Source organism: Henckelia pumila, chromosome 1 (genome assembly GCF_033568475.1).
Source record: "Henckelia pumila isolate YLH828 chromosome 1, ASM3356847v2, whole genome shotgun sequence".
NCBI classification, from domain to species: Eukaryota; Viridiplantae; Streptophyta; class Magnoliopsida; order Lamiales; family Gesneriaceae; genus Henckelia; species Henckelia pumila.
In genome coordinates this window covers 101,237,773-101,246,011 of record NC_133120.1, presented here as the reverse complement: position 1 = coordinate 101,246,011, position 8,239 = coordinate 101,237,773, and the positions used below count along the sequence as shown (strand labels likewise).

The following is an 8,239-nucleotide window of genomic DNA, read 5'->3' as shown; positions in this document are numbered from 1 at the left end:
CCACACTAATTGATATATCTATTCTAGTTAATTACCTATAATATAACTTAGTTAATTAGTACGTAGTACTTTAATTTGACAGTTATTGATCTACTTCTTCATACATTTATATGTACGTAAGGTTTGATTTTCACTCTCTATTATAAACAATATTCAAGTTGGTCCTAACATTCGATGTTATATATATCATGCATTAATTCAAACTTGTAAATGACAACCAGGTGAATATATACGCAAAAGTAAATCTTATTTTAGATTAATTAAATTATGTGTATGAATTCAATACACGCACGTAATTTGTTATAGGTCAACACCTCATGTCAAGTAAAAATCCTCTCCCTGATGTCTTGCAGATGCAAGATTGTAGTTGCAAGGATAACAAGGTGCCGTCTTGTTCAGCTTTTCCACATGGTACTCTAGGTTGTCTAGACAGATCATAATACAATCACAGTTTAGTGAAAATTAAAGGAATCTCAATAACATTTAGAAAAAATAAATGTGAGCAAAAAAAACATTCAAATTAAACCTTATGGTGATCCCAATTCCTCGAACAAAAGCATATATGGAAGTAGCAGTGATCTGTCTACGGTGTAATCCTCGAACAAAAGCATATCATAAAAAACAGAATAATGAAAATTGTGTCAAGAAAATAAAGAAAATTAATACATCAGAAGCCAAAAGTAAACAAAAAATTAATACGTCAGAAGCCAAAAGTAAACAGAGTAGAAATTCGAGTCACCATCCTGTGTTTGTCCAGGTGGAACAAATGCTCCATCTTCAATGCATTAGCCCTGCATAAGTGCCAGAAGGAGCAAATAAGCTTTCAACTTTGCAAATTATTTCAGAATTTATAATTTATTGAAGGCAACTAAAGAATGTTCAAGGAATCAAAAGATAACCGTCCGAAAAAAGTTGTCTAAGAAACCGAACGTTGTAATATAAGCAAAACAATCTTCACCAATCCCAAAATCGTGATGATTTTGAACACGATTGCTGTACTTACTATAACCCATGAATTATGTGATGTCATGTTTGAGGTTCCAAGGGTCCTAGGCTATTTTTTCCATGGTGTATGGCCTTAAGAAATCCTACAGTTCTAGCTGGAATATCAATCCTATTATACACAGATGTCATGCTCAAGCTGAGTTAGATACAAGGAATATAAAATAATGTGAATAGCAAAAATAACCAACTTAAGATATGAGAGAACAGAAAACATTGACACAGAGACTTAAATAAGGAGATGGGTTACACAACCTCCCGCAGAGAAAAGACCCAAAGCCAGGAGATCTTCCATAGTGGTACTCAAGACAGATCTCAGAAGAGACGTAGATATACCAGCTACCCCGAGACCACCAACAGTACCCTTAAACTGACAAAAGAAAAAGATGACAAACCGGTAGTTAGGCTGATACATGATATATTTTCAAAACTACGAGTCTTTGCAATTTTAATCACTAAAGCTAGAGAGAGATATCCAGTTCAACTTTGTACATATCTACTTGGAATAAGATGCTGCTTTAATCTACTTCTAGAAATTAGACTTGACGAAATACAAAAAAAGATCCAACATCCATGTATACAGGTTATACGAGTAACTTGGACATCAATGACAATCAACTTGATGAATTTAATTTGATACACAAGAAGGCTGCCATTGAATGTCAAATGCAGTAAAATTCTATATTTTAAACATCCGAGAACTTACCACTTCAAGCATTTCTTTCTCCAACAGTTTAGAAGCAACAGCACCACTAAAATCCTCCATCACACGTCTGCCCAAATCATGCTTTGTTCTTAGCAACTCACTGGCCTCCAGTTAGGACAGGATAGATGGAACAATAAGTGAAGGCCATCTTTTCACAAAAGATTCTTTATAGAAGTATCCTTTCCTATGTCGATACAAGTATGCACATTAATTTCATATAAACAAGAACTTGTATGGAGTATATATAGCGAGGCACTATAATCAACAAGATCAAAATCGAAAGAAAATGAAGAAATTTACCACAACATTGTATAGTTACAATTTCAGATACTGTATTTGGCAGCGGAGTTGGCGGAACAACCCCATCCTTCAAATTTGTACGATTTTATGTTTCATTAATACTAAATTTAATTATTTTAAAAAGTTCATGTGTGTCAAATATGGTCAAATTTTCACTAACCAAATGTTGAAAAACACTGCAGAAAGGGAAGAATATATACACATCCAATATTCAAAAATGCATTGCGTGTACTGTTATTGTAACATACACATACATACATACATACATACATACATATACAAATGATATGCAAATAAAATAACGACAATAAAATAAAAGTAATTTAAAAACTGGGTCCATTAATTTTATTAAGTTTGGGAAATAAAGCCACATGGTTAAATCCACATGGTTAAATCTATATAGTACTTACTAACTACTGATTAATAAAATCTCAGTTTCATGAATATTTGATTCCTATGAAATACGTAGCATCCACTTCTATACAGCTGTCGAGTTTTTATTGATCTATATAGTTCTATATTTCTCGTGCATCAGTTGAAAAATCACGTATAAATAATGGAACCAGGTCTCAAATAAATAGTGATTATATACATTGTTGTTTAATTCTCACTTTCTTGGAATTGGCACAATAGCATTTTAGCACATAAGCATTCCGAAAATAATCAAACATATATCGATGATACTCTAATAGGTTAAAGCAGAAATGGTAGCACGAGATGCAGAAAAAACTTTAAAATATCATCGCCAGACAAGTGAAGGTATTAAAATTGATACATACTTTCGGAACTTTAACATACTAGCATGCATATATGGAAGAAATTTCGCTACAGCTTCGAGAAAGTTGACAATCAGATGCTGAAAAATAGACGCCGATGCAAATTATTATATAGAATAACAAATTGGATAAGCCAAGGCATTAACGATCATTCAGACTCGAGTCTTCATTTCCTTTCATCATCTTCGAAATAAGATATATAAACTAACCACAAAAAACATCAAAATAATTAACAATAGAACACAAATAACGAGAAGAAAATTAATTAATTACCGATTTCTCATAGTGATCCCTCTCAGCAGCAGCGCACACCTCCCCCGTATCACCATCTAGCATCAATCAAAACATTTTCAACTACCCTACTTTAAATATCAAACAATATTCAGAGCTAAAAAAACTCAAATTCGATCAATAAAAACTGAAATCATCCGAACTAAAGGCCAAAAAAGAGAAGAACACTGCATACGTAGAAGCTGAAAAGCAGCTAAAAGAACAATAAAGAGCGATGGATGAAGAATAAGCACGATTAACGATAAAATACGGGATTTATAAATAACCAATTAGAGTATGGTCGGAATAGGGGTGTTGATTTTTGAGTGGCGAGCTGTGTCTCCATCACCTGCAGAATATCACTCTTCGTCTCCTGTGCCGCCACCCGCTTCCCCATTTCCGCTCTTAAGTCGAAAAACCCATCACCTGCAGAAAATCAACAATACACGGCGGTCGTCGGCCCTTCTCCGACGAAGTACGATGATTGCGATGGTGACAACACAAAATCCGAAGGAGACGGGTTGGCGCTAGCTTTTGGACGGGATGTGATTTGGGTTCGATGGCAGATTCCGATCGAAACAGGGGTGATGGCTCGCCCGATCTAACCCCATTGTTTCTTGGATTCAAACCATAATCGAATTCATCGGGTGTCTTCGGCTAACATCCAGGGTGGCCTTCGGTTGTTTCGGTCGGAGTTACAGCTGCGATGGCGGCTGATTGGCGCTTGTCAGGAGGTGAATTTGATCACGGTGCGTTTTTTCTGTTATTTTAAAAATATTTAAATCGAATTGTCTTTGTGATTTTGTTATACTTAATTTTTTTATTTGCAATTTTATATTTATTAGTTTTGCGATTTTAAATAATTTTAAATGATTGGGGTCGGTTAGAGATTTTTTTATGATAAATAAAATTTAAAAAAATCAATATATTTAAAATAATTTTAAAAAAATAATAAATAACATATTTAAAGATAATATAACCATAAATAGTATAAAACATAAATAATTAGATAAAATAGATAACATAAAAAATGCATCAAAATAAAGTTAAAATAGATAAATAGGATGCTATAAGTTTTATTTTTAGTCCTGATTAAAATAACTTTGAATATTGGTGTTAAGAAAGAAATATGAAAAAATATCGAAAGAATGTTGTAAGAAAAAGTGACGGAGTGCAAGTTATAAATAAAAAATTTATTATATATTAAAGTACCGTTAATAACATTATTTAAACATCATTTGCGTCCATCTACGTGCATGCGAGTTCGGAACCACCAAAGTCGGGATCCTAACAACCAAACTATGATGTTAGGAAACATGACGAGCATGGAGAGATCCGAAGATTCGAAATCCAATTCTGAACTATCGATCTCCTTCTATAAAATAGGGGGCTTCAGACGACATTTTACTCACAATTTCAATAGTTTTTCTTCTTGCTTCAATTTATAATCGAGATACCGACGATATAAGTGAGGTGCTTTGTTGGTATAACATCCATTAATTGGTAGTAAAACTAGGGTTTTGACATAAATAGGTGCTTTGATTGACGTATTCATCAATGGATAAGATATTTTGGATGTTTTATGTAATTTCTTGTTGATTATGGAAATATACTTCATGCAAATAAGCTCAAGGTTTTTGAATATTAATAGGTAAAATTTTATTGCTGAATTATCAATTGAATTTACTTAATTCTATTTTCTGGTGGACATTGGATATAATTTTTTATAGTGATGCGCTATAAATAATTATGAAAACAACCACTCGCATAAGATGAATCAAGCTGTAATATTCGAAATTTATTATTATTATTTATATAAGAATCTTTTTTACCCATAATAAGCCAGTGAACAATTTCCCGTACCAAATTAACGGGCGTTAAAGATTCTTATAATTAGTATATTTAAAAAGGTGTCATGCACAAGTCTAGCTTATATATGTTCTTCCAAAAAGCTCAAACTTAATTAGGTCATTAGGTTAAACATATATATATATATAGCTAATTACACCGAACACACTATGGTAGTGTTAATTTGGAACCGGATATAGAAGCATGTAGCACTAGAGACTAATCATATCCTAGAACGTCCCCAAGTCATCTAAAAATCAAGTTTGAGTCTATCTTTCAATCAAGGAGATTAAAAATGTTCTTGAATAACCTCGATCGACCGTCCATACATGAATTATAATATAATATAATTATAATTAATGATGAAGTAACAATATCATGAATAGATTAAAAAATATTATTCTTGCTGTATTTGAATCATGCATATATGGCAACTAATTAATTAACAAAGATATATTAGTGAATACTAATGGAGAAAAAACTAACTAGGATAATTAATTTATGGCGTGAATTATCGATCCCGGAAAATTTCAAAGAATTAATACACAAGCTAGATATGTACACCAAGACTACTACGTACGTACGTACCCCTATGTCTATGGATGCATGCTTAATCTAATTTAGAGGATGCATAAATGGATATTCAAAGTAAGTGTAATTTCCCGGCCAAATGACGTTCGATCGAATCACATGATATCAAAGTACGTACTCGATCAAGAATATGAATCTGAATTACATCATGAGTTTGAATGAAAATAGCTAAAAAGGAATTAATATTTGTCGATCGATATATTCAATATTCTGAGATATACCGATCGATCGAAAGATCATCAAAATATGATCATCAAAGTCGGAAAAACATGTCCCTAGATCTCACTGCTAATAAAGTGATAGCCACCATGTAAACACAGTAAGCGGCAAACATCACCGCCAAGTAAGCACGTCGATCCCCGTCACCCACGGCGGCGTAGACACCAGCCACCGCCGCCATAAGAAAAATCCTATTCCCAAGATCCCATTTCAGATACGACCAGACTTGTTCCACAATCACATCCAACGCAAATTCCTCAAACTCAGCCTCATTAATAGATCCCAGAAGCGGCGAGTGCGGAAGGCCCGGTTGACTCGACTCCAAGAAGGAGTGAAGGGAGCCCGCCTCCTGTAGCCAGCTTGCAGTGAGTCTCCCAGAAGTTCATGGACCCGAACCACGGCGGCGTGAAGCTCGAACGGTCCAACTCCGGGGGCGGCGTCGTGGCTGAGGAATTCGTTGTAGGCCGTTGTGCACGCCTCCCCGAAGTGGCGTGTGGCGTTGAAGTGTGCTCGAATTCTCCTGCGAGATTCCACCTCCATTCTTGACGGTTACTGATCGAGTTGAAATTGTTAAGAGTGAATTTCTTTATTTATTATTTATATATATATATATATATATATATTTTTTTTATATAGCTTTTCGGTTTCTTGGAAATCGTTCTGATTGGAGGATTTTTATATTTTAATTAATTTTAGTGTCATTTATTTAATTATATAAATTGTTCAGTAGGAAATCCTTTTCTAGCATGCTTTAATTTGCTATCTATATAATTTGGTTATTTCTTAAAAAATAATAATAATAATAATAATTTGGTTATAAATATAATGAGAAAAAAAATCATGGGGCCGGGTCATATGTATTTAATTTTTCAAATACCCCTCTTCACTTTTTATTATTTGTTTTTTAAATTCAAATTTATTTGTTTTACAAATTTAGTGTATTTAAAAGTTTTTAAATTTAATTAATGACTTAAACAAGTTCTTTAAATATTTTTATGAAAATTTGATTTATAATTTTTATATGTGAGTTGGGACGGATGCGAGCATTTGTTTGACGAAGCCTGGCAACGTGATCAGAAATTGAATTATAATGTACCAGTAGATTTAATATTTTCTATTTTAAAATAAAATGTTCATTGTGAAAACAACCAAGCCAACTCAAATCCGAACCAACCCAATTTGAATTTTTTATTTTTTTTATAAAATAATTAAATTCAAATTCAAAACAAAGAAGAAAAAGAAGAATAATAATAATATTTTAATTTAAACACATACTAACAAAATATCACTTATATATGATTTAACTTAATTTGAAAGTTTAATTATAAAAATTTTAAAGTATATTTATTATGCAAAATAAATATTTTTTTAAGAAAATCAAATTTTTAAAAAATAAAAAAAAATTCAGACATATAATATATAAAAATATATTCAATAATAACCCAAATGTTACTCTGATTTGTTTATTTTGGGGTTTTGGATGGGCTAAACTTTGTTTATATCGATATCACATATGAGAAGCGCGAATGGATCAGTTACACATTTGTTGGCTTGGAAAGCTCTTTTCTCTTCAACTCCTCTTTTTAGGTTGCACGATGGTTTTCCACCTTGGTTGTCATTGTATCTTGTGATTGGAACTTGGAAGTAATCAATATATTTTATGGTGTTTGTTTAAAAAAAAAAACAAAACAAAACAAAAATAGAGTTTAATTATACAATAAATCCGTTTTGTCTTTGTGGTAGCGCAAATTAAATAAGAGAAATTAGTTTTTCTGTTCCATTTTTTTAACACATAACTTCGGTTTGGACCTGCACTTATAAAATATTTTTATAAAATTATTTTTCAACAAATTTTTATAAAATTTGTTCATATTTGGTTTCCATAATTTCATTAAAAACATCTAAAAACACATCTCTCATATGTTTTTTAAAAAATTATACTTGAAAAACATTTTTTAAAAATATTTTACAAGAAGTTTATCCAAACACCTACTTTAAATGTTCATATTTTTTAATCAGCACGTTTTTTTGGTTTTTTTTTTTGGCTAAAAAAACGAACGAAAACGTCTACAGTCTGCCGCTAACCTCGAAATCGTCATTTTCTTTCTTTTTTATGACCGTGAAAGTTTAATTTTCGATGTTTATTATTACATTTGTGAGAGCTAGCGCCCAAGGAGACTTAAAATCAATATATATAATTCATGAGTCTCGGATTCGCGATTAATTTTACCATTCCATAACATATTTTATAAAAATAATTAACATCTTTTATTAAAAAATTCAATTATTTCAATATTACTTCATCAACTATATTTTATTAATTAAAAATTCAATATTTCCATATTTTGGGTTTTAATTTTATCTTGTTTGCTATAAATTTTGGGGGTGTGCCATCTACGCGGATGTTAGTTTGAATGTGAAAATTACAAATTAGGGATTAAGCCACACTAATCAGAATAAAAACTATAAAAAGTGACTTTGGTAGCTCGAAAGGAACGAACCAAGTTCGGTAGATCCGAACTCTATA

At 31.9% G+C, this 8,239-nt stretch overlaps 1 long non-coding RNA gene across 1 annotated transcript; it reads right to left on the bottom strand.

Annotated features, from left to right (window-relative positions):
- Positions 1-216: 216 nt before the first annotated feature.
- Positions 217-3,808, bottom strand: LOC140875339 (uncharacterized). Its single transcript, XR_012148406.1, has 5 exons — positions 3,058-3,808; positions 1,709-1,892; positions 1,258-1,372; positions 527-791; positions 217-425 (listed from the first exon to the last, which is right to left on the bottom strand). It is a non-coding gene; the product is annotated as an uncharacterized lncRNA (long non-coding RNA).
- Positions 3,809-8,239: the final 4,431 nt, after the last annotated feature.